At 47.5% G+C, this 26,524-nt stretch overlaps 1 long non-coding RNA gene across 1 annotated transcript; it reads left to right on the top strand.

The window, feature by feature from the left end:
* Positions 1 to 595: 595 nt before the first annotated feature.
* LOC142765008 (uncharacterized) lies at positions 596 to 20,366 on the top strand. Its single transcript, XR_012884012.1, has 3 exons — positions 596 to 701; positions 4,381 to 4,494; positions 20,265 to 20,366. It is a non-coding gene; the product is annotated as an uncharacterized LOC142765008 (long non-coding RNA).
* Positions 20,367 to 26,524: the final 6,158 nt, after the last annotated feature.

Below are 26,524 nucleotides of genomic sequence, written 5' to 3'. Positions count from 1 at the left end.
GCGATAAAATCTTCTATTCACAGAAGCAGCGCTGAGCAAGTGTGAGGCTCACCAAATTCTCATAATATATTTTATTTTTTATATGAAAGCCATTTTTTTCTGTGGTTGCTTTACGGACATCGATTCTATCTTGACGTCATGCTACAACACAAAATTTTGTGATTTTAAGCAGCCGTATGGCTGGTTGTGATGGCGTTGCGTACTGAAACATTGAAGATGGTTGTTTCTCCTTCACCAAAACAATGACAATTTTCACTTGTACGATACCAACAGAGCCATGTCGTGGAGCGGATGAGGGAGCTTCATGATGTCTAGAGCAAGTGCGTGGAACCGAAACTATAGCTTACAAAAATACACTGTTATTACGTTTCCTGGATGCACCCACGCTTAGCAGTACATTTCTTAGCCTCCAAATACTTCGGCCCTTCAGTCGACGCAAGAAAAAAAATTGGCAAGTTAAATGTTTGGTGCACCTACTCTTTCAAAACACAAGTATCAGATAAAGAGTAACTAAGCCTTCATAATGACGTTTTACCTGTTTCGTTCATAGATGGTAAAAGATGTATAATGTCAAGTTCCTTATTTTGTCTGTTACAGCTTTTTCTTTCGTATGCAGTTGGTGTTCGCAGGTACGATGTGTAGTCCCAGATTTCTTTTTTTGGGTTTTCTTCTGTTACACAATGTGGCTTATGCGCGCTCAGGTAGGTATATTTATATAAATTCCTGGAAGTACAAAGCACTGGCGGCAATTATAGAGACTCTGAAGTAGAAATAGTTTCCGCATAGTGATTTCACCAATTTTGTTCACTAATTATTGTAAATGAAGAGCTGCCGGCGACTGTTCTCATGACTGTGCGATATGCCAGCTACTAAGCATCTATATTTAAAAACATAGCACTGGTGTTACTTTGAGAAAAACCTAGTATGTATTGTATGATAGATTGGTGACTGCCATTTTCATTTAAAGTGTCTGTCTAAGTAATCATATTTTTTATGTAATTGGTCAAGCGCTCATCTAATTGCCAAAATGTCAATGGGGCATATTCAATATATTGTCACGTGCATTTAGCCAGAGTATGAAAATATGCCGGAACACGTAATCACGACGCGACCAAATGCATATTGTTCACCGTTGCCTGAAATTCGATAATTTTTTTGTGTTCGGAAATAGTGTTTAACTAGATCTGTTTAATGAACTAACATTTTAGGAAACGAAGATGGATAAAAAATTTCATTGAGAAAGTCGTAGATCGGTTTTCAAAACGTCCGATTAGACAGTTTTGAACTTTATATCTGTTAATTTTTAGTGTTCTTCTGCTAATTACAAATGCCCGCGAAATGAAAAAAATACCACGTGACAAACCCGCTCGTGCGCCAGTGCGTGCAATAATTTTAGTGCTCCCTAACGTTCCATTTACGAACAACCATAGCCTTTGCCCCTATGTGCTGTCTCGTCAGGGCCACAACGATGGTGGTGGCTTTACGATGAACACATTTTGCTATCGGCCACAAAAAAGAAAACCGCTGTGAGTTCATACGCTGTCATGAACCGGTGCGAGGAAAGCGTGTAGTTCGTACGCGGACGTTAGTGATCACTAGAATCATCGTGCGCACTGACGCGTGAGCGGGTTTGTCACGTGGTATGTTTTTGTATTTTCCGGGCATTTCCAATTAGCAGAAAAACACTAATACCTAACCGATATAAAGTTAAAAACTGCCTAATCGGACGTTTTGCAAACTGATTTATAACTTTCTCTCTGAAATTTTTTATCAATCTTCGTTTCCTGGAAAGTTAGTTAATTAAACATATCCAATTAAACAATATTTGAGAATACAAAATATAGTCTTACCAACTCCATCCAACGGTGAGCAACATGCATTTGGTCGCGTCGTATTTACGTGTTCTCGCATATATTTAAACTCTGGCTAAAGGTACTTGGCACACCCTGTATAATCAAAACGGCAGTAGCATGCTCAATTGACATCTAACTGCACTATTATGAACAGCGTACTAACTGCGTGCAAATGTTTCCCAGTTGACAGACAGATAGCGAAATCCGAGAAAGAAAATTATGTGACTACACGAACACCTGCAAAAAAGCGCAGGGAACTGCGGGCCCACATGCCTATATGTACATTATAGTTGTGCAGTAACACAAAGGAACGTAACATTCTCACTTTTACAGTAATGCTTACAGCGGATAACTGACGTTCGAATCGGTTACACAAGAATTCATAAAAAAATGAGCGATGCGCTCCCGATTGGTTTTACGATGAAATTTTTTTACTGATGTCCACAAAGTTTTTGCGACACCAGATCAAATGAAAGCCATACGCCTTTTTAAAATTTATTTGATGTTGGCCAGATAGATTTGACTGCGGCATAAAACTGTGTTCTTATGAAAGGATGTGTGCCATAGCCGCGAAAATTCACCGAGCTAAAATCGGCTTTACGCAATAAACAGAACATTATTACCCGGAAGAAAGCGCCATCCTTTACGGAGCAGCCAGAGAGTTCCTTCTGTCAAGGGCTCAAGGTCAATGGAAGGAATGGCGGGCTTCTTTAAGGTAGCTGGCTTCCCGCCATCGTCCACATAGCTGATCTTCGCCAGTGAAAGGATGCGCTCGTACGCTTCCGGGCTGTCAGCAGATGACAATAGCCGAGCCGAGAAGTCGACCTAATGAGACCAGCCACAGTGGTGCCGTCCCACGCTGTTCGAGCCCGTTCAGCAAAAGGTTTGTCTCACAAAAATTTCGTTGAAACTCGATCACTACCAGGAACCTCTACAAGACAGCATGTTGCAGACTGAAGGCTGATGAGGCCGAAAGCAACCTAGCATACCGGCTTACGCACAATCGCGTCTGCCCAGACGAATTGCCGGGCCAATCGTAACCCTTACTTCATATTGTATGGAATATCACGCCGATGGTCATTTTAGTGACGGCGACACGAAACTGAGCATGGAATTGTATTCGTATAAGTAATGTGAGGTGGTGAAGCAGAAAGGCTATCGCCAGTGAAGCCGCTACTTGGTGCGAAGCGCAAGCGCTGTGAGTGAGCTAGGAAAGCCGAGCCTGTTCGACTGATTCTAGCTGTACCGGCTGTGTGCCTGCTACCAGGTGTTGTTAATAAACCCCCTTTTCATTGGACGTATAAAGTTCTTGTGCTACCTCTGTTCTCTTAAAGTGTCAATATGCAAGCTCTTCGTTGGTAGGAATGCATGCATCTATTTTATTTACTGCTTCAAGAAAACTTCATCTATCGCTGAAGGCCACCCCATTAAATATGCGGTAAAAAGGGACCGAATGGGACGCAGGTGAAACGCTTACATACCTCCGTGTATGATTTAGCGCTTATCGGTCTGCATGCACTGCTCACCTGCCCGCTCTTAGAAGTTAGTGTTCTGGGCAAATAAGCTATTGGCTTCAAATTGAAGGATACAGTCCTCCTCCGTAAAAAAAATAAAGTATGATTTACGCTTACGGATCTCCCTTACATATAACTTCAGACTACATAATTGCTTTTCCCTCGTGTTTGCTTTAGAGGTAAGCTAAGTATGACGTGAGAAAAAAATTCCCAGCATACCGATGAAGTTAATGATGATGAGTGAGCCGAAGCACCTGTCTGTCTGTCTGTCTGTCTGTCTGTCTGTCTGTCTGTCTGTCTGTCTGACTGCCTGACTGACTGACTGACTGACTGACTGACTGACCGACTGACTGACTGACTGACGGACGGACGGACGGACGGATGGACGGATGGACCGACCGACCAACCGTCCGTTCGTCCGTCCGTCCGTCTGTCTGTCTGTCTGTCTGTCTGTCTGTCTGTCTGTCTGTCTGTCTGTCTGCCTGTCTGACTGACTGACTGACTGACTGACTGACTGAATGACGGACTGACTGACGGACAGACAGACGGACCGACCGACCAACCGTCCGTCCGTCCGTCCGTCCGCCTGTCCGTCTGTCCGTCTGTCTGTCTGTCTGTCTGTCTGTCTGTCGGACCTACCGACCGACCCACTCACTCACTCACTCACTCACTCACTCACTTACTGCTCGTCCATCCACTTCTATCCCACTAGAACTCGTCATCATTCACTCCGTGGATGTCTAGTGATAATATATTCAAGGACATTTACACACAGTGCTGTCTAGTGAGCAACTCTTAAAACTAACTAGAGATGGCTACTGCAATAAACAACTGCATAGGAACGACCCAAGCCCTAAGGAGCTTCGCCTTTAAAAACAAGACATAAGGATCGCAGAATTGTGTTTGATACGGCTGAATGACGACCACCATTTCCTTAGTTTTCCTATTGCCTTTTTTTGTTCTGCTGTATTTTGTAAGCCTTCATAACATACATTAGTGTATTTTTTCGCAAGCACCACCACAGAAAAATACTAAGGATTACTTCTGCAGCGACAACCTTAAATGCAACTTTGGACAGAAGCAGACTTGCTTGTTCAAAAATACCAGCACACCCACTTTGAAGTGTGGTAAGCATAAACCTCTTACAGAATAGTTAGTTAATATAAAGTTTGTGGAGATGGTTAAAAAAATATTTTCCCTTTCCCGTGTTTTGCCAAACTTCTTTATTAACAGTTTTTGTATACAAATACTGACAGCATTGTTTAGCGAACTAGTCCAAAAGACAAAGTACATACGTGTATTTGCTATGAAAATCTGTTGAATAAAAAGTCAGCTTTTTATAGCACTGTCTGTGGAATGTGTATACTGTACGCATTTATGTCAATTTAGTTAGTTTCCTCTTCCTTAAAATTTCTAGATATATATTCACAGACTATTCATATCATTTCCATGACTCAGTTTGTAAATTATATAGGGAATTATTACTTAACAATTTTTTTTTATTTTGGTGTACAAGTAGCCTATAGGAAGTATCTGTAGAACAGTCTGTACTTAATTTATTGGCTGTATCGAAGTAAAAATAGTAGAACGTAAAGAAGCAAATTATGCTGAACAGAATGACAAGCACAAGCGCTAGATTACAAATAAGTAACGAGAGAAAAAAAGAAAAAAAGATATACAAACGCAATTAAGACAGCACATGCGCCAAAAATATTTTCCAAGCAATTTCAGCGCGCTGCCTAACGATAGTAATTCACAGCTAAAACCATATTGCATTGGACACAAGATTTGCGGTTCAGTATACAAATTAAATATTGTCACGGGGTCGTGACGCTGACGATGGTAGCAGACTGCATGTCAAAGATAAAATGTGTTTTGTTAGGCCGAAAGTACTTTTATGTATGGTTTAGTTCTGCTTCTCTAATTATTGTAGACTTGTTTATCTTCACGTTTTTGAAAATTGAGTGAAGTGTTTTTGTTCATTTTGTTCAAGCTACACATTGTATTTAGAAATTTGTCACAACGCCAATTGTCTGCTGCATATTATGCATCATCTTACTCGCAATGTGTTAGGAGGTCCCCCCGACAGTTTTCACTCCGGGACCGCCTCATGTACTCCGCTCATCTGTTCATTTATATGTATGCTTACCCTTCAATAAACTTCATAAACTTCATAAACTTGTGGCCGGTGAACGGAAAGTCAGAAATACATCCAAACACACTGGCACTGATAGCGGAAAACTGAGCGTCAGCCGCTGTTCAACTAACAAGTGGTGATGCGCATCGGCCTTTATACATGTGCCGTCAAATGTTACAGTGCTATGACTAGTGGTCACGTATGTTCTAGAACTTTTCGCAATGTTCGCGTTCTGTACGTATTCGCATGAGAAGGTTCTATGATTATCTAGGTGGTTCTTAGTCCATCGGAGAGGATTGTGCAAGGTAGCCCTCACGCATGTAATGGGGCGATGACAAAACTTGACAAAAGAGTGTGACATTGGCCCCATGAGCCTCCTCTGAAAAAGGCTTCCTCTCCATGCTTTACCTAAAGATGAAAGTACAATAATAAAGCAAACCCCACTAAATGTACAGTCCTACAATTCGTTAACGTGTATGAATCGGCTTCAGTTGTATGACATGGACGACTTTAGGTAACGGACGGCTATAGTGCGAGTTCATGATGCCGTCAGGGACAACCTCGTAGTTGAGTGGGCCTAGACGTCGAACTACCTTGTACAGTCAGAAGTACCGTCACAGATGCTTTCACTCAGTCTACGATGGCGTTTCGGCGTATGCGCTCAAACAGGCTCAACCAGCTGCTATTATAGAAAGTGTCGTCAAATATTGTAACGGCGACTGTCGATCATCTCTTCTTTCTTGATGCGTAGGCGGGCGAATTGTCGGGCTTCTTTGGCGCACTGAAGGTAGACAGTCACGTCGAGGTTTTCTTCGTCAGCGACGTTTTGCAGCATGGCGTCAAGCGTCGTGGCTGGATTGCTTCCGTTGAGCAACTTGTATGACATGTGGGTCGTCTCCTGCACCGCCTTGTTGTATGCGAAGGCCACGTACAGGAGGGTGCCCTCTCACGTCTTGGGTTCGAAGCCGACGTACATGGCAAGCATGACGGCGATGGTCTTGTTTAGACGCTCTGCGAGGCAATTTGTCTGTGGGTGGTAAGCGACCATTCGGCGATGACTTGTCTAGCTGTACCACAGGATAGCTTAAGGCCATTTGTCTGTGGGTGGTAGGCGATCGTCCGGTGGTGACTTGTCTAGCTGTACCTCAAGATAGCCTGAAATAGGTCCACACTGAAGGCTCTACCTCTGTCCGTAATGATTACCTCTGTTGCACCAGGACGCAGGACAGTTTTCTCGACGAATAAATTTGCTACCTCGGCGACACTGCCTTTGGGCAGCACCTTTGCTTCGGCGTAGTGGTGAGGTAGTCACTAGCTATGACAATCCGGTTTTTTCCGGGATTCGACGTTGGAATTGGTCCCGGTAGGTCCATGCCAATTTGATGGAACAGCCCGCGAGGTGGCTAGTTGGCGGTGTCTGCCATCGTTGACAATCTCGGCCAGTTTTTACGCCATGTGTGACGTTATCAGTAAGGGGGGCAGCATTGCTTTTTCTGTATCCTCGCTAGCGTACGAGAAAATGTAATGTGTCCAGCCGTCAGGTGGTCATGGAGGTCGTAATACCGATGGTGGTTGGCCCGATGTGGCGCGAAGTTTTTCTTGGTGAGAATTCCGTTACGCAAGAAAAACGACGCCAGTCCTACCTTGAATACCTTTGGGACAATGGCAGCGTCACTCTCGAGGCATTCCAGGCCTTGATTTCAGGGACACCTCACCGTCACTCTGCAATAACGTCGTCGCCTAAGGCTCCCAAGAAGCAGTCGCCATCCTCGTCCTGCAGTGGTGGGTCAACTAGAGCCTGGGTCAGCCAGTCAGCGTCAGATTGCCTTCGTCCTGACCTGTAAACGATGGTGATGTCAAATTTTTGAAGTCGCATACTCCACCCTGCGAGGCGACCTGAAGGGCCGCTAAAGTTAGCTAGCCTACACAGGTAGTGATGTTCGCTCACAACTTTGAGAGACCTGCCGTAGAGGTTGGGGCGAAACTTGGACGTAGCCCAGATGATGACAAGACGCTCCTTTTCTGTTGTAGAATATTTTAATTTCGCCTTAGATAGCAACCAGCTCGCACAACTGATGAGGGATGACCCTTTAAAATTTGTCACTCATATACACCATGACGGCTTCTAGCTCCACGCAACTTGCGTAGGTGTGGAATTTCTTGTCGACGTATTCGTCGAAGTGCGCATGTATCGGCGCCGTCTGCAGGCGTCGTTTTAGTTCTTGAAATGCTTCCTCCTGCGGCGTCTCCGACTTGTACTCGACGGCAGTCTTTATAAGGTTAGTAAGCGGTCCGACGATACTGGCGAAGTTTTTGATGGAACGCCTCTTTAGGCACACAAGACGAAAAATCGACACGTGGTCTTTTTGTCGGCTGTTGGTGGGAATGCTACTGTAGCGTACTCGCACCACGGAGGCGCGAAAAGAAGGCACCTACACTCCTTGAAGTTTGGGACAAGACTAGTTTGTTTTCCAAAAAAACAGGCTTCGATAGCGACAACCAACAGGGGCGTGGCTGCGTATCTTCCGCGGCCATCCGGAGATAACGTGAGGCATGTTGGCCGCGTCTGCGCCGTGCGCCTCGGCATACGAATCGGTATGCGCACACAAATAAAATGATCGCGATCACCGGCGTCATCGCCCGCTACAAGGGGTCCCCCCCTAGACCGCGGAGCCTGGGAAAAAAACTAAGTAGCAAATATGCGAGTTAGTTCATGAGGTGAGCCGATTTCACGCGATCGAGAGAAACGACGTCCTCTCTGTCGCGAACAGGAATGGTCACAGTTTTGTGTGACCGCGAAAGCACACGGAAGGGCCCGTCGTACGCCGGGGTCAACGGCGCTTTCACTGTGTCACGTCGCATGAACACATTGGTTGCCTCATTCATGTCTAGGAAAGAAAACACTTTGGTTGCGGCTGACGCGTGGTGCGCTGGGTTGCAGGTGCTCTAACCAGGAATGTAGCCTTTCCATATGTTCTGAAGGCGTCGGTGTAGCGCTTGGTTTCTCACCGAAGAATTCTCCCGGCAGTCGGTTTGTAGAGCCGTACAGCATTTCTGCTGCACAGAATCCGAGGTCTTCATTTATCGCCGTACGCAGGCCCAGAAGAACGAGAGGGAGCATCTCCACCCAGTGCTCTCTATCCAACTTTGCCGTTAAAGATGCCTTCAGTTGACGGTGTAGCCGCTCCACCATTCCATTGCTCGCTGGATGGTAAGCCGTGGTGTACTGGAGCCGTGTTTCCAGAAGCCTTGCCAGCACAGAGAATAGGTTGCTCTGGAATTGTCGTCCACGATCGGTCGTTATGCGCGGTGGGCAGCCATAGTGTGAAACCCATGTGGCCACAAACGCCTGTGCGACGGTCCCGGCTGCAATGTCGAGAATCGGCGTCGCCTCGGGCCACCGTGAGTAGCGGTCGACACAAGTGAGCAGGTATCTGTAACCCTGGGAAGGAGGAAGAGATCCCACCAAGTCAGAGTGCACGTGGTCGAAACGACACTCTGGTGGCCGAAATGCTTGGAGTGCTGTGGGCGTGTGACGAGTCACCATGACTGCTTGACATGTTCGGCACGTCTTTGCCCAGCGTCGAACGTCGGCGTTAATTTCGGCCCACACAAAGTGGTCAGTGACGAGCCTCTGCGTCGCGCGGATTCCTTCGTGGCTGAGGTCATGAAGGCTGTCAAACACTGCAAGCCGAAACTGGATGGGGACGAAGGGTCTTGGAGAATTCTGCGATGTGTCGCTTGTGACCATAGTCGTTGTGTATGGTAGCGGAATGTCTTCGAGCTTCAGTGACAGTGAATTCTGCCTCATATCGGTTAGCTCTGGGTCTTCCCACTGGGCGGCGGCTATGGTCTCAAAGTCGATGGACGCTGAAACGATGTCGATACGGGAGAGTGCGCCGGCTCCTTGGTTTTCGCTCCCCGCTATGTGGCGGATGTCCGTGGAAAATTCGGAAATGAAAGAAAGTAGGCGCAGTTCTCTTTCCGAATATGAGGAACTGTTGGTCTTGAACGCATACGTCAGCGGCTTGTGGTCCGTTAAATTGTGAAAAATGCGGCCTTATAGGAAGAAACGGAAATGCATTACGGAGGAATAAATGGCCAGCATCTCTCTTCCAAAGGTGCTGTAGCGCACTCATGCCTGTTTCAGACGTTTAGAAAAGAAACCTATCGATTTCCAGTCCTTGCCGTCATATTGGTGCAACACTGCTCCCACTGCCGTCGTGGAAGCGTCAACCATGAGCTGCGCTGGCACGTCGGAAAGCGGGTGCATCAGAAGTGTGGCGGAGGCAAGCTGAGTTTTCGCGTCCTGGAAGGCTTTTTCGTGCTCCGCTGACCAGGTAAACTTGGGCGTTTTCTTGCCGTCTCGGCGCAGCAAGTCAGTAAGCGGCTGTATAATGTGTGCACAGGATACGATGAAACGCCTATGGAAGTTGATTAGCCCGAGAAACACGCGAAACTTGCGGAAAGAGGTAGGCGTGGGGAATTCCCTGACTGCTTGCACCCGTGATTCGAGCGGCAAGATGCCTTGCGGGCTGATTCGATGACATAGTTAATCTAATGTTTCAACACCGAAGATGCACTTTTGGGGCTTCAAAACCAGATCGTGCTCGTCAAGACGCTTGAAGAGGAGGCGCAGGTGATATTCATACTCCTCTGGAGTTTTGATGGGGACCAAAATGTCGTCTAAGTAGACAAAAACAAACAGCAGTCCGCGAGTGACCTCATTCATGAAACGCTAGAAAGTTTGTGCCGCGTTCTTCAGTCCGTACGGCATACGAACAAATTCGAAGAGGCCGAAAGGCGTTGTCAAGGCCGCCTTTGGGATGTCGATTGGTTCTACTGGAATCTGGTGATAAGCGGCCATCAGATCTAGCTTAGAGAAGATGGTCGTTCCCGTGAGGCGAGCGCTGATATCATGGATGTCGAAGAGAGGATATTGGTCTGCCATTGTCACAGCATTGAGTGCCCGCTAATCACCACAAGGCCGCCAGTCACCAGACTCTTGTTTTGGCACCATGTGCAGCGCGGAAGACCAGTTGCTGGAACTAGGTCGAATAATGCCAAGTTGGAGCATGTGGTCGAACTCATGGCGGGCGACTTCGTGTCTTTGTCCAGCGAGTCTCCTAGGTCTAGCGGTGGCGGGTGGTCCGGAGGTGACAATGTGATGCGTCACCTTGTGTTTGATTGGCAGTTCGGTGGTCCGAGGTCTGGTGATTTCAGGGAATTCAGCCAGAATCTTTTGAAAGTTTGACTCTGGGTTGAAAGTGCAAATGCCGCATGAGGACAGGGCAGACTTGAGTTCGATAACAGCGAGCGAAGGGACGTTATCCTTGAGACGACGATCGCGAACGCTGACGTCAACATTGAAGTGGCTCAGAAAGTCCACACCCAGGATGGCAATTCTAACGTCGGCCACAACGAAGAGCCATCGATATGTACGCCTGAGTCCGATGTCTATCGTCATTGACTGGACTCCATTTAAGATGCAATAGCAGTATTATTGACTGCAATTAGGTTCGAAATAGACTTGCTACCCCAGCGATGTTGAGCTGCTGCTGGTAGGATAGATAGCCCAGCTCCGGTATCGACAAGGGGGCGTGTGCCGGTGATGCGGTCGACAACGAAGAAGAGGCGGCTTGAACGATGTCCCGTGTCGCTTTCCGCCGTTAGCGACTGGCCGGTGCGTTTCCCGTCCACGAGCATGGATGGGTGCAGCGAGTGGCTTGCTCTCTAAAACGACGGTGGTACCAGCAGATGTTCTGCTCTGCCTCGCTTGAGTGTCCGCGGTGCTGCGGGCTTCGAGCACGGGACGGCGAACGATGCCGTGCAGGCCAGTGTTTGTCGAACAGGGCGAGGTTTTCAACTGCTGCAACCATTCGGTCAACTCTGTCCTCTAAGCGACCTAACCAGTCTGCATGTTCGGGCCTTCCCGTTGCAGCAATAGACATTTTTGGTGGCTCAGTACAGTCGGTGATGCGGTCGGCGAGTTGAGCCAGACATTCGAGAGTCACGTCATCAGAGCCAGCGAGTACCATCCGTGTTGACTGTGGCAGTCTCTGCAAAAACAACTCGCGAAGCACTGGATGTTGACGCTCCTCTGACGCTTGTTGGGCCAGAAGCTGACGCATTCGGTGGAGTAGTTGTGAGGGACGCTGGTCACCGAGCTCTTCATGAGACAGGAGTTGTTGCAGCCTGCTCTGTTCGGACACCTCAAGACGTTTCAGGATGGTACTTTTTAGTTCGTCGTAGGGCTTCTCCGATGGAGTGGACGCGAGCACATCGTCTACGGCGTCAGCGATGTCAGGTGCCAGTGCTGAAACGACGTGCAGGTATTCCGACTACTGCGATGTGATGCGTCGAAGCTCGAAGCGGGCCACTATTTGGCTGAACCACACCCTGGGGTTTTGGGGCCAGAAATGAGGAAGCTTTAACTCCGAGACGTTGGTTGTGTTTGAGCTTAAAGTGCCTTCCTCGTCTGACATGGCTGCTGTTTTTCCAAACGTCCGGGTCACCACTTTGTAGCGTACTCGCACCACGGAGGCGCGAAAAAAAGGCACCTACACTCCTTGAAGTTTGGGACAAGACTAGTTTATTTTCCAAGAAAAAGAGGCTTCGAAAGCGACAACCAACAGGGGTGTGGCTGCGTATCTTCCGCGACCCTCCGGAGATAACGTGAGGCATGTTGGCCACGTCTGCGCCGTGCGCCTCGGCATACGAATTGGTATGCGCACACAAATCAATTTATCGCGATCACCGGCGTCATCGCCCGCTACACTACAATGGCTGTTGTCTTTTGCGGCTCCGGGCGTGATACAGGCTTGCTTATCACGTGGCCGAAAGTCAAGAGTTGCTCTATTGCAAAACGGCCATTTTCTGGCTTCAGAGTGAAACCGGAGGCCTTGACTGCTTGAAACAAAGCTTTAAGGCACCGGAGATGCTCATCGAAGCTTCAAAAAATACGGCAAGATCATCTAAAACACAAGGCAACTCTTCCACATTAGTCCAGCCAGCACAGTGTCCATAACATGCTGGAACAAAGCAGGCACGGACCAACGACCAAAGGGCATGACGTTAAACTTGAAAGCGTATTACGGAAAGACCAGGTATGTTATTGGGGCTATTTATCGTCCACCCAATTCCCCCATGGATGTTCTGGATGAATTACACAATTACCTTGTCGCGCATGTGAAGCCTGAGGATCGGATAATTCTAGCTGGATATTTTCATTTGCGCATGTTAACTAGCCATCTTTCGCTTTGCAACAACCTAACTATAAAATTGGTGAAAAAATGATCGATATAGCGTTTCCTTTTGACTTGATGCAAGTCGTTGATGAATTCACTCGAATACGGGCAAACTCTTGTTCAATTCTAGATCTCTTTTTCATTAGTGGCTCAATCTCTGCTCAAGCTAGCTGCTCTGTTCTCCCTGGAATACCTGATCATCAGGCTTTGATATTTACGCTTTGTGATGTTGTTTTAAAGAAAAATTGCAAGAGGGACTGGTTCCCAAACATTTCACGTGCAGTTGATACTTCAATATTGGACTTACTATCATTTGAATTTGATTCTTTTTCGAGTTGTACTGCTGATATTCATTATTTGTGGAAGCGCTTCAAGGACCTTATAAATGTGTGTATTGAAAGATTTGTTCCACGCATTGTAAAAAATCGAATGAAAACAACCCCTAGATTTCTCGGGAAACGTTGCATTTGCGAAGACAGCTCAAACGTATAAAAAATCAGAGACGGTACTCTAAAGACGTAGGTATCCTCCAACAAAGAATTTCTGAACTGGCTTCTCAACTAAAAGCAAATGTATTGTCTGACAAGGAACGCTATTATGGCCAACAACTCCCGAGTCTCATGTCTTCGTCTCCCGAGAGGTTCTGGAGTTTAATTTCGCCTAATCCTGTGACTACTGATGTTTTTGAAATTGACGGTGTGGAAACTAGTGATTCCTCTGTTATTTCTAATGCCTTCAATGATCTTTTTAAGCCCGTTTTTACGAAGGATAATGGAGTCCTGGAAACATTTGATGTGGCAGGATATTGTCATAAGTGAAGAGGGAGTTTTTATATTTCCTTTTGAAGCTCGATGTTAAAAATCTTCAGGTCCTGAAGGAGTACCGAATGAGTTCTTAAAACGCTATGCACAATGGGTTTCAAAGTACCTAACAATTTTTGTTTTCTAAATCTCTGAAAGATGGTCAAGTTCCGGATGACTGGGTAACTGCTAAAGTCAAGCCCCTACATAAGGGTGGAAATCCCCATTCTGTTATTAACTATCGGCCGATATCATTAATTTCTTCTTCCTGTAAACTACTTAAGCACATAATACATAAGCATAATTCAGAATTCCTAGATAAGCACAATATTTTGTCCGGTTCACAACACGGATTCAGGAAAGAGTTTTCTACTTGTACTCAGCTGGTAACTACAGTTCATGATTTCGCACTATCTATAAATTCCGGAAAACAGCTAGATGCAATTTTTATGGATTTTGCTAAAGCTTTCGATACGGTCTCTCACAATAAATTACTCTTCAAATTGGATTTATTTCTTAAGAATACTCAGCTTCTAAATTGGATTTCCGGTTACCTTTCGAATCGAAAACAGTACGTCTTTTTCAATGACAATTGTTCTCGTACAGTACCGGTTGACTCGGGTGTTCCCCAAGGCTCTGTGCTCAGACCCCTCCTCTTTTTATTGTTTATAAATGATATATCACACGATATACCTGTAAAAGTTAAGTTATATGCGGATGATTGCATCCTGTACTCGGAAATAGAAAACCATATTGATCAAATTCATTTAAACGATGCATTTCAAAAGGTCATTCGTTGGTTCGATAAATGGCAGATGTCAGTTAATTTTAAAAAGATCGTTTTTCATGAAAGTTTCTCACAAACGTAACACTCCTCATTTTGCATATTCAGCCAATAATGTTTTTTGCAGGAGGTACAACACTACAAGTACCTTGGTCTTTGGACTTCGAATGACCTTAACTGGACGAGACATATTAACACTGTAATAAGCTCGTGCAATTAAAAATTATTTTATCTTAGACGAGCTTTTAAGCACTCAACTCCCGCCGTTCGCCTTGTTGCATTTAATGCAATTGTTCAACCTACTTTAGATTATGCATCCATAATTTGGTACCCTTACACCAGAAAAAATATCAGCGAAATGGAAAAAAATCAAAAGAGAGCTGTTAGGTTTATTTATAACAGTTTTGGTCATACTTCAATAACATGTTTATTAGCAAAAGCTAACCTCCCAACACCTACACAAAGAAATAAAGTATTGAGATTGAAGTTTTTCTTTCAGTTAGTTAAAGGTTATTTTAAGTTATACTTATCACATATACTTCATTTGTCCACAGGATATACCACAAGGCAGAGGCATGCCTTTACAATAACCCATTTTCCAACCGTAATAACACATTCAAGTATTCGTTCTTCCCTAGGACAATTACAAAATGGAATAACCTTAGTAACGAAGTTGTTTCCCAGTCATCCTTGAACCTTTTTGCTGCGCAGCTCTAGCAGTGAGTGTCTAAATTCTATGACATGTGCTCCTGTTGTTTATTACAATCACTGTAACTATTCTCCACTTGGGATCATCTTGAATGTAGCGCTCATTTCTCTATGCCGGTTTATTACAAACCACTGTTGTTTTTTATATCTATTTGTTTGCAGATTTGTAAATTTATCAAATGTATATCCACCCTGCCAAAACCCTAAGTTAGGGTTGCAGTATTCATAAATAATAAATAAAGAAAGAAATAACCTCTGATGTTAAGGCAGTCAGTCGTCTGGCGGTCTCTCTCGTCTACCTCAGTTAGCTAGTAGCCTGTATTAAGGTCCATTGATGAAAAATATTTCGTATTGTGAAATCGATCAAGGGCGCCGTCTAATCGAGGGAGAGGGAGACCTTCTTCGCGATCATGTCACGCCATGGCATTAAACGTAGAAGTGTAGTGGTTTATTCAGTTTTTTAATAACGCCACAAAAGACTCCCACGGACTCGTGGATGGCTGAATGAACTCCTCACGTAGCATTTCGCAAACTTGTTTCCCCACAGCCTCGCGCTCTCACGTGAAAGCTTTGTACGGGCTCTGACGAAGTGCTCTCGCACTTTGCCCTGTTATATTGCGATGTCTGGCGACTGGGGTCTGCAAACTTCTCGATTACAATGAAAAACATTCTTTGAACTGAAGAATCATGGCTCGTCTTGCTTACACTTCGGAAGAGCCGGGTTCCCACTGAAACTTGGTTGAAGTGCTTGGTTTATTAGAATCTGATCATTAGCTTCGCTGAGCATGAAAGTGTTCGTGGCTTCCAAAATTTCCTCGATGTGAGCGACCGTCGTGTTTCACCTTACGTGCTCATATTCATTGCTGAAATTCATGGGCCTCACTGCTGCTTTTTGTCTAAGCAGCTCAACGATTCCTCTCGTGACGCAAATATCGCGGTTCACCAACAGCTGTCGATTGCGTTCAACGACGCCTTCGAATCTTGTGGCTTCGGAGTGCAGAAGGAAATGGTGGCGCATCAGCGAGGCAGAGTGGTGACTTGTTCCGGCACATTCAAGACGTGCCTTCCCAGTGGCATGCGTGGTTGTAGCACTTTTTCTGTGGGTAGTGTTACAGGCTTTGTTCTCAGGTCGATGACGGCACCATAAATAATTAGTAAGCCCTTACCAAGGGTAATATCTCTCGAACAATGCTGGGGTATGATGATGCTTGTGGGGAAAATGTGGCTGTTTAGGGGGGGGGGGAAGTGAGAATCCATTGGTCAAACTTAGATTAGTGGTTGCGCAATTTGATGATGAACATCAAGTACAGAAGTCAGAAGTCAGGTGCGGAAGTCAGCAGAAGAGCCCCGCCACGGTGGTCTAATGGCGATGGTACTCGGCTGCTTACCCACAGGTCGCGGGATTGAATCCCGGCTGCGGCAGCTGCATTTCCAATGGGGGTGAAAATGTTGTAGGCCCGTGTGCTCAGATTTGGGTGCACGTTAAAGAACCCCAGGTGGTCCAAATTTCCGGAGCCCTCCACTACGGCGTCTCTCATATTCATATAGCGGTTTTGGGACGTTAAACTCCACATATCGATCAATCAAATCAATCAGGGGGGGGAGTGGTTATAAGAGGGAAAAGAAGAGAAAAGTGAGCCCCGTAACTGCCTGCATCAGGGTGCGACACCTCAACAGTAGCTCACAGGGGATGATGGTTAGGAGGAATTAAAAGGATAGGATTAGAGGTATAGAGAGAGAGGAGAGAGATGCGCAGGAAAATATGAGGGATAGGAGAGATAGGAAAGTTGGAAACACGTGCGCAGGAGCCCGAGAACGGGGCGCCACTTGCGAGAGCTCTTGTTGGCGTCAGGAGATGGCGTAGGGTAAGTCCAGTAGGTCAGAGCTACGCTGTCGTCGGAGATCGGCGTCAGGAGATGACGTAGGGCCAGCCCAGTTGGCCAAAGCTACGCTGACGTTGGAGACCGCGAGGGCACAACCGGTCAGCACGGAATCCAGCGAGCGAGTCCCAGTGGCTGTTTATGGCGATTCTGGCTGTGTGAATTGTCGCTGGTGTAACTAGGTGACGTCCAGATGTACGGATTTGGTGGCTTCCCAAGCGGTGGTAATTTTTGTCGACTTCGCGGCAAATTTCTTCATTTTTTTACTTACAGTATACGGCAGTCACAAAGGACCATGCAGGTGGAAAAGTATACAGTTGTTAGTGTACAAGCACAGGTGAAGCCATAGGACTCACAAACTCACAGAAGAGGGAGCAAAGCAAACATATTGGCATATCTAGAGATATTACGAAATCAAAATGACCTGCGCAACCTAACTAGACAAGAAAATAATATAGTTCACAGAAGAGTGACGCATATATAGGATTAAAAAAAAACACAACCTTACCATTCCGCTTTAAATATAGAATGCAAAACAGATAACATCTGGCAATTGTAGAGATTTAAAAACAACAACGAAAGCTCTCTCTGAAATAAGTCAGGTGTGTGTATGCAGTATTTGCAATTGATAAAGTAACACTGCCAAATCAATGAAAGAAGACTAAATACAAAATAAAAAGTGAACACAAAAATTACGCTACTTGAACAATCAGTAGTCTACTCTATTTCTAGATGGGTAAGTTGCGCACTTTCAAATGTACTTGTATATTCTAAACAAACAATAATTGTAGGAAGCGAATTCCAGCCAAGAATTGCGCGTGCAAAAACAAATATTAGAACAATTAGTGCATGTTCCATTTTTTTAAAAAAGCAGGCTATGTGCAGGTTGATTTCTGGACGTGCGCGGCAAAAATGCCTGAAGATACGCCCGCGCATTCACAATATGTCTGTTGTGATAAAGCAAACATAAAAATTAATTCTTGATATTTATATTTTATTTCGCTGCTCTAAAGTTGGAATCTTATTTTCAAGCATTATAGAAGAGGTTTATATCTTTTATATCTTAAAACTTTTACATTTTTTGAATATGAAGCTTACTGCCCGCCCCTGTACCATCTCGAACCTATGCATATCCTTCTTGTGATGAGGAGTGATGAGGGAATAGTCGGCTCCGGTGTCTACGAGAGTTGTAGTGCTGTGGCCGTCGATGAGAACGTTGAGGTCGCTAGGTCGTCGACTCGCGTAGCAGCTACGTCGTGGCATCGGATCACGGTTACGACGGTTGTACCGCTGCTTGGGCGTTACGTCGTCAGGAATTTTTCTCGCCGCAATGTTTCGATGTCGGGACAATGATATTATTGCGGTGGTTTTGTGAGGTTTTGTTACGGCATCGTCGTAGGTGGCGGAAAATCTCCGGCGATTCGTCGTACAGCAAACGCACCTCCGTCGGTTGCTGCCCTTAGTTTTCCGAGTACGGGCTCGGTGACTGGCGCCGGGTTGGGCCAGTGCAGAGCCGGCGGTGAGGCGGCATGTAGCGGCCGGTTGATGAACGGGAAGATCCTCAGGGCGTCCACTACGCTGCTGCGAGGTAGTCAGCGATGTCGCGTGCTCTTTCACCCCATTGTGGACGCGTCGTATCGATGGCGAAACACCACTGTTCCATCTGGTGGTACTCGGCGGTAGTTGTGGTCAGCCTCCCCGCAGTGGTAGCAGAGCGAGCAGACATCAGGGGCGCGCCAAAAATGGGTGTATTGTGGTGCGTAGCGATCGTCTACACGAGTTTGCTAGGGCTTCGATAATGGAAGGTCAGTGACTCCTTGGGCTGCCGGAGCACGATCCGTGCAATGAGCACACGCTCGGTCACCGTCGCTGTGGCCGAGGTCAGGGTATTGGTTAGCCGGGTTTTATCAGGTAGAGGCCCGAACGCTGGTGGTAGACCTTGTTGCCTGCGGCTTGTTTTTTGCTCGGGGTTGTATATGTATTCACGATGGTGCTGGGTTCAAGAATTGACGGGGGCGTCGGTTATGTGAAAAGCATAGAACCTCCTCCAGATATCCCGGGTTTCTGACGTCGAAAAAGGGAGCAGACTGCAGGTACGAGATGAAACTGTTTTATTTGGCCGAACTCGTGGTTCGTGAACAGAAAGTCCGATTACAGGTACACACTGGCACTGATTGCGGCGAACTGAGCGTTGGCCGTCGATCAGCCGAAAAGAGGTGATGTGCGTCGGCAATTACACATGTACGGTCGAATGTTCCAGTGCGATCGCTAGCGGTGACCTACGTTCCAGAGCAAACTGTAATGTTCACGTTGTGTGCGTAATCGCATAGGAAGATTGTACGACTGTCTCGGTAGTTCATAGTTCATTGGCGCAGTTTGCACAAGGCAGCACTCACACGTGTAATCAGGCGATAACAAAAGTTGACAAAGGAGGGTGGCAATGTGTAGAGGAAGGGCCACGATTTACTGCATTTTTCTAATGCAAATAGAATAACAAGCAGAGCATGCTCACAAATATGGGTGGCATTGTTTAGTAGACGTTTTGACCTTGCACAATATACTTTGGTAGTCGTGAGATTTCTCGTCAATTATACAATATGCCAAAAAAGATCTCGCAGAGTAGCAAACACGAAAAACATAACTGCTAAATACTTTAAACCGGTACTTCGATTTTAAGCTTAGAGTGTTACTGCATGAAATTTCCGTGCGCGTATCGCATCACTCCTGGAAGCTTCAGGTACTGTAAATAATCATTCAAGACAATACTTCCGATAATCGTCAAATTTTTCTTTCACTTGTCAGTACGCTTCTCACGCACACTCCGCAAGAAGAGCATGCAGTCACCACTGAGCACCATGAAAAAGTTGACAGCCAAGCAGACTAGTAGAACCTTGAATGCCGTGCTTGCCGTTTCACATGCGCTTACCGTTTGAATTTTTCTCTTTCTTGGCATGAGGCACTAAGACGTTAGCTCAGATCGCTTAACTTAGGGCCTACATTTTGGGCTGTTAGTAGGCTTTGGAATGTCCTTGGAGAATTAAGACTGTCACACGTTCACCTGAATTTTTACGTGGCTGAAGTTCACAAAAAGTGAAGAATCCCATTCACCTTCATTCATTTCAATGCCCATACAACGCAATCGCAATAAGTGTTCATAGGGCAAAATTTCCATTCAATTCAGTATAAATACATGTATAGGGAAGCTGGATCGGGAATGGCACATCTTATAAAGACTGAACAATAATAAATTTGGCCTGAAGTTCACAAACTTGGCCACTTTTGCAACGCAAAGCTTGGAATAAGTTGGTTTTGTTTTTCAACTTTGGTCCCTCTATTTACAGTAGAACACAAAAGTGACTGTGTGACCCCTTGGAAGGGCACTGCGGAAGCAATGGTGTTCCAAAATGTTTGGATGATCTTACTGAGTGTATATGCGTTTGCGGTGAGTGTTATCAGTATTATGATAAATAATATATGTAATGAAATGTCTGGAATGCAATACCGGCTGAAAAAGTTTAGTACATGACGGCTGCGTTGCGGTTTGATGGTTTTTGTTACCTGAAAGCTCAAAATGGTAGCGTAACTGGTGCCTGCGAGTATTTTATGAATGTGTGAGTCAACTTATGCTCATGCCACTTTTTTTACGTGCAGTATCAATAATTTTCTGCCGCCTAATGAAATTTCGTATGCTGTTGTGTCGGTGTAGTAAATTTGTGAGATAAACCATAAAACATGGGTCTCAAACACATGAACCGCCAACCACGTGCTTGCCCGCCAACATCTCACTTGAGACTCATGGCCTGTATACGGCAACGTTAAATCTATCTGTTTTCAACTCTCATAATAAGGAAGTGCTTGAGCTACCCTGGCACGACCAGTATAAAGCATTGTTTTTATATGAACCCTAGGTGGTCAACATGCTTTTAAAGAAAACCGCGAAAACAATTATCCCAATCTCGTCGCGTGCGTCGTCAAACACTTCCCGCCAGACAGTAGCATGAACCCGCGGGAGGGTATTTGCCACTGGTGTGCGGGTATGTGCCGCAGGTGATTAACACTTAGTATCTGCTCAGGAATGACGACAACACACATAGGTAGTATAATGGGTGATACCCCAAAGCAAGCTCATATTGGCAGCGTTGACACGACGAATGCAAAGAAGGCCGTATCCCGCTAAAGGGAACCATGTGTAGATGCAAGGCAGCAGGCGCTAACGGCTGAACTCGTGGCGACGTTGACGCTGCTGCTCATCAAGTGAAAGCCAAATAAATACGCGCTTGAATGAATTCCGAATGCGTGATCCAGTGCCTACATATAAGGAGTGTCCAGGGAACGGTTGCGCCACACGAGCAGGTGGCTTTAGACTAGCAGACGCTACCTGCGTCGGCTTTGCGAGGTCTAAGATAACCGGTTCGCTACCTTACACGTGAGTGAGTGAGTGAAACAACTTTATTCGGTCCACAATAGACGCGAGTAAACTCAGCGTCACCTGGCTAGGCCCACTCGGGGACCATCAGGTTAAACCTGACGGCCCTCGCGCGGGCCCTCTGGACGGCCAGGATTTGAGAGGTCTGGTCCTGGGCCTTAATGAGTCGCTTCATTTCCTCTTGGGTGAAAGGGGGACCGGCAGAGGCGCATCCCCACAGTACATGCTCGAAGTCCGCATAACCACCACACAGGGGGCAGTCCGGGCTTGGAAACCGTTCAGGGTACATTGTGTGCAGTGCCGCAGGGCTCGGGTAAGTGTTTGTTTGTAGCAGTCGGAGAGTAACAGCTTGGGCCCTGCATAGCGAGGAGTGTGGTAGAGGCAGCAGTCTTCTTGACAGATAGTGGTGCTTGCATATCTTGTTGTACGAGCAGAGAGGCTCAGGTCGCCCAGGAGATGACGCGTTACCCGGCACACGGTCAGTCAAACCTCGTGCAGCCGAGTGCGCCTCCTCGTTGGGATTGAGCGAGGCATCCTCAATGGTTCCAAGGTGCGCAGGAAACCAGACCAATGAGTGATTTTTGAGGTCTTTGACTTTTTGAATAATCTGTAGGACCTGGGGAGCCACCATGCCCATCTGGAAGGCCTTGATAGCGGCCTTGGAGTCTGAATAAATTGTGTCATGTACAACGACCGTCAATGCAAGAGCAATGGCAACCTGCTCTGCAACGCTGGAACTAGAAGTGCGGATGGTAGCGCAGCTGATGACTCTGCAATCATAGTCGACGACCACTGAGGAGAAGGCTTCTTCTTGAATGTACGAAGCAGCATCGACGAAGCAGGCTCGATCCTTGTCCAAGCGGGCACTGGCGAGCAGAGATTTACCCCTGGCTCGTCTTCGTGCTTCGTTGTAGGTTGGATGCATATTGCGCGGCATCCGCGCAATCTGGATCTTGGATCTTACGTCGTTTAGCAGCTTCACAGCGTCAGGACCGACAACCGTGGGGTTTCGTCCCAGCATGCCGAGTATGGCTGTACCCGCTGGGGTGCCAGACAGTCTGACAAACTGTGCAAACTCTTGGGCTTCGACAATTTCTTCGAACGTGTTGTGGATTCCCAACTTCAGGAGGTCTTCCGTGTGCGTTCGAACGGGAATGCCAAGGGCCTGCTTGAAGACTCTTCTGATTAGGGCATTGATTTTGTTGTGCTCCGACACGAGCCAGTTGTGCATAGCCGCCGAATAAGCGAGGTGGCATAGCACGAATGCGTGGATAATCCGGATCAGATTGTCCTCCCTGATTCCGCGGTGCCTGTTAGCGATTCTTCGAATCAGTCCGAGGGCGCTTTCGGTCTTGGAACAAATGCGTTTGACGGCGGCTCCATTGGCTCCGTTAGACTCGATAAACATTCCAAGGACCCTGATAGTGTCCACCCGCGGAACTGGGGAGCCGTTACCGGTGAATAACGGAATGTGGCTTTCCATTGCTGGCTTCCAGGACCGGTGAGAACCGCCTCTGGGCCTCTTCTTATACAGTAAGAGCTCGGACTTAGCGGGCGAGCACCTTAGCCCGGTGGGGATGAGATAGCGCTGCGTCACATCGATGGCCTCTTGCAAAGCACTCTCGACCTGACCCTCACATCCGCTGAGGCACCAGATGGTGATGTCGTCTGCGTAGATCGTGTGGTTAATGTTCGGGATTTTGTTCAAGGCCCTCGACAGGTTGATCATGCAGATATTGAACAGCGTCGGGGAGATCACCGCCCCCTGAGGTGTCCCTTTTGGCCCAAGGGTAATTTTGTGGGTCAAAGAATCGTCAATCTTCAGTCTTGTGGACCGCGACGAAAGGAAGGAGCGCTCAAAATTGTACGCCCGCTTGCCGACGTGAAACTCAGACAAGCTCTTGAGAATAAAGGCGTGTGATATGCTGTCAAAAGCCTTTTCCAAATCCAATCCAAGAATCGCCTTGGTGTCGGTGGAGCCGGAGTCAATGACCTGGTGCTTGATCAGCTTCATGGCGTCCTGAGTCGAGAGCCCCGACCGAAAGCCAATCATGTTGTGGGTATAGCATTCGTTAGACTCGAGGTGGTCAGTGAGGCGGTTGAGCATGGCGTGCTCGGCCACCTTCCCGACGCACGACGTCAACGAGATTGGCCTAAGATTCTCGATGCTCGGTGCCTTACCCGGCTTGGGTATCAGTACTGTGCAGGCCGCTTTCCAGCTCTTGGGCATGAGACCGCTGCGCCAGATTTTGTTGATCTTGTCTGTAAGAAACTCGATCGAGTCGTCGTCGAGGTGCTTGAGCATTTTGTTGGTTACCCCATCTGGCGCAGGGGCGGATCTGCTATTGAGGGATGCGAGAACCCGCTTGACCTCAGCCACGGTGAAGTCCTCGTCCATCGATGGCGCGTCGCGCCCCTCGTAGTCGGGAAACTGGGGAGGTACCGGGTCGTCCGTGGCCGCCAGGTACTTGTCTATGAGCTTCTCCGTGATCGCCTCAGCTGGAGTTGAGTCGGTGGCCAAATGGACAGCTTTTGCCAAAGCTCTCTTCTGATTGGACTTGGTGTTGCCGTCGTGCAGTACGTGTTTGAGGAGTCTCCAGCTTTTACCGGTCTTGAGTTGGCCCTCCATAGAATCAGAGAGCTCATCCCATTGCTGCTTGCATAAGACCTTGCAATGATCTCCTACCGTTTTGTTGATTTCGGACATTTTCTTGCGCAGTCTTCTGTTATGGCGCTGAGTCTTCCATCTCGCGAGCAGTGCCTGCTTGGCTTCCAACAGATGCGCGAGCCTACTGTCCATCCTGTCCACCTCCAGATCGGTTGTCACCTCTTTGGTGGCGCTGGCCACATCTTCTTTTAACCCGTCGCACCAAGAGTCTAGGTCCGCATCCGGGGAAAGGGCGCGCTCGGAGCGGTTGGCTCGGAACAAGTCCCAGTCGATGAACTTAAAGGTCCTCGTCTTGTTGCGGGCAACCTCTATGAGCACTTCGATGATGCAATGATCGCTACCGAGGTCGATAGCTGTGTTGGTCCATTTGACGTTTTCCAGACTCTTGACAAAGGTGAGATCCGGCGTTGTATCTCGGCACACCGAGTTCCCTCTCCTGGTTGGGAAGTCCTTATTGGTTACCAGTGTCAGATCTTCCTCCGTTGCCGTGAGCCATATGTCTCTACCCTTCTTCGTATTGGTGAGGTAACCCCACGCCTGATGCTGGGCATTGAAGTCCCCCATGACGACAAGAGGTTGACAGCCGGCAAAATGCACGGCCTTCTTCAGAAGACCACCAGCCCTGGCTCTGTGTACGCTGGGCCTGCAGTAGACATTTAATATGAAAATACTGTTCCTTCGTAAGCACCGCTTAGGGGGGTCGACTAGGAGTTCCGTCATGACGTACTCGACCCCATTGTCCGCTGGACCGAGGTCTCGCTGAATGCACGTGAACCTTTTACTGACCAGAGTGGCCACCCCCCTTCCCCCTTCAGTGGAAGCCACAGTGACGAAACCAGGGAGCCTGATGTGTGATGATGTGATCGTTTCTTGCAATGTGATAACTTGGGGTTTATCCTTTATGCCTTTTAGGTATTGTCGCAGGGTCGCCCGTTTGCTGACGAACCCTGCGCAATTCCACTGCCACATTGTTATGACGTTAGTTTCGTTATCCATGTTTGGGCTTGGGGATGGGTTTCGAGAGGGCCGCCTGCAGGATGGCACCCTCTGTCGGCGGGGCAATGACACTGTTCAAGTTCGGGACTGGTGTTGTCGATGTGCTTGGCAAAAATCCGTGGTGGGTCCCCTCCAGTCTAAGTATTCTCTTGCTGAGGGCGACCAGACCCAGCTGGGGGTGCGCGATCATTTCTTGTACTTGAGAGAGGCCTGACTGTATGTTGGAGATGGCCTTCTTGAGCTCCGAAAGGAGCTCCAGAGTCTCGTCTTCCCTTGAGCTATCCAGGGCGCGACGCTTCACTGCACCCGCCTTGGGGGGAGCCTCCGCCGTGTCCATGGCCGACGAACTCGTGGTGGCCGGAGGAGCCGGCGGTTTTATTGCCAATTTTCGAATTTCGGCTATCTCGGTGGCTAGCCGACTGATTTCCTGCTTGAACTGGGCGTTTTCTTTCCTAAGACTATCATTTGCACGCCTAAGCTCTTTGAGCTCGTTCGTGAGACGCGGGTCGTGCGAGTCCTGGGAGTTGGACGCCTGCGCTTGGTTGCCACGGGCCCTATCGGCCCACGTTAGATAGGACTTGCCTTTACCACCGGAGGGGGTGTTGGATCTTGGCCTGTTGGACGAGCCGCTCCGAGTGCGGGACGTGGAGCGGCCTCTGGAGCCGGAGCGCGCTGGAGAAGGCGATGATGGTCGTGATCTTGGGGCAGAGCGGCTTTTGGAGCCCCGTCGGCTCATGGAGCGACCTCGCGAGCGCGAGCGTCGTTTTCCCCTAGGGCTAGGGCTACATGAGGCTTGAGAATAGGAGGATCGAAGGATCGACTGCGGGCGGAGCTCCTCTTGCTGTCTGGCGCGCTCGAAGCGTCGTCGGCGAACAATGTACGGAGTCTTGAATCTATGCGCACATATACGAAGTGGCCAGTGAATGGTTGCGCAGCACGAGCAGGTGGCTTTAGACTAGCAGACGCTACCTGCGTCGGCTTTGCGAGATCTACGATCACCGGTTTGCTACCTTACACGTGGAAACGAAATGGGGAAGATTGAAAGAAGGAGAGGATAGAGAGAATAGCACATCACACAACATGTACACAAGCACCTAGTCAGTAACAGTCCCTCAATCATGCTGGGAACGCGTCGTCACTATTACAGCTGCTTGTCGAGGTCTTTTTTTTTTCAAAAACTTCAGCAGTTCTTTAGAGGCATTCAGTTGCAACGTCTTTAGTCAATGACATGCTTCAACAGATTCAACAGACATTTGTCTACTGTAGAAGTGCGCTATTAGGACACCAATGATTGCCTCTGCTCATTATAGACCGGAGAGTCACACAGGATGTGGCGTAGCGTCTCGTCGCAACTACAGGCATCGCACAGAGCATTGTCGACCATTTTATTGAGGAAGAAATACGACTTAGTAAATGTCACTCCTAACCATATACGGCAAAGAAGAGTGGCCTCACTTGGGTGGAGTCCACTTGGCCTACAGTGATGCATCTAAGAGCCCAGGCGGTGTTGA

Source organism: Rhipicephalus microplus, chromosome 6 (genome assembly GCF_043290135.1).
Source record: "Rhipicephalus microplus isolate Deutch F79 chromosome 6, USDA_Rmic, whole genome shotgun sequence".
Taxonomy (NCBI): Eukaryota; Metazoa; Arthropoda; class Arachnida; order Ixodida; family Ixodidae; genus Rhipicephalus; species Rhipicephalus microplus.
This window is presented reverse-complemented; position numbering and strand designations above follow the sequence as displayed.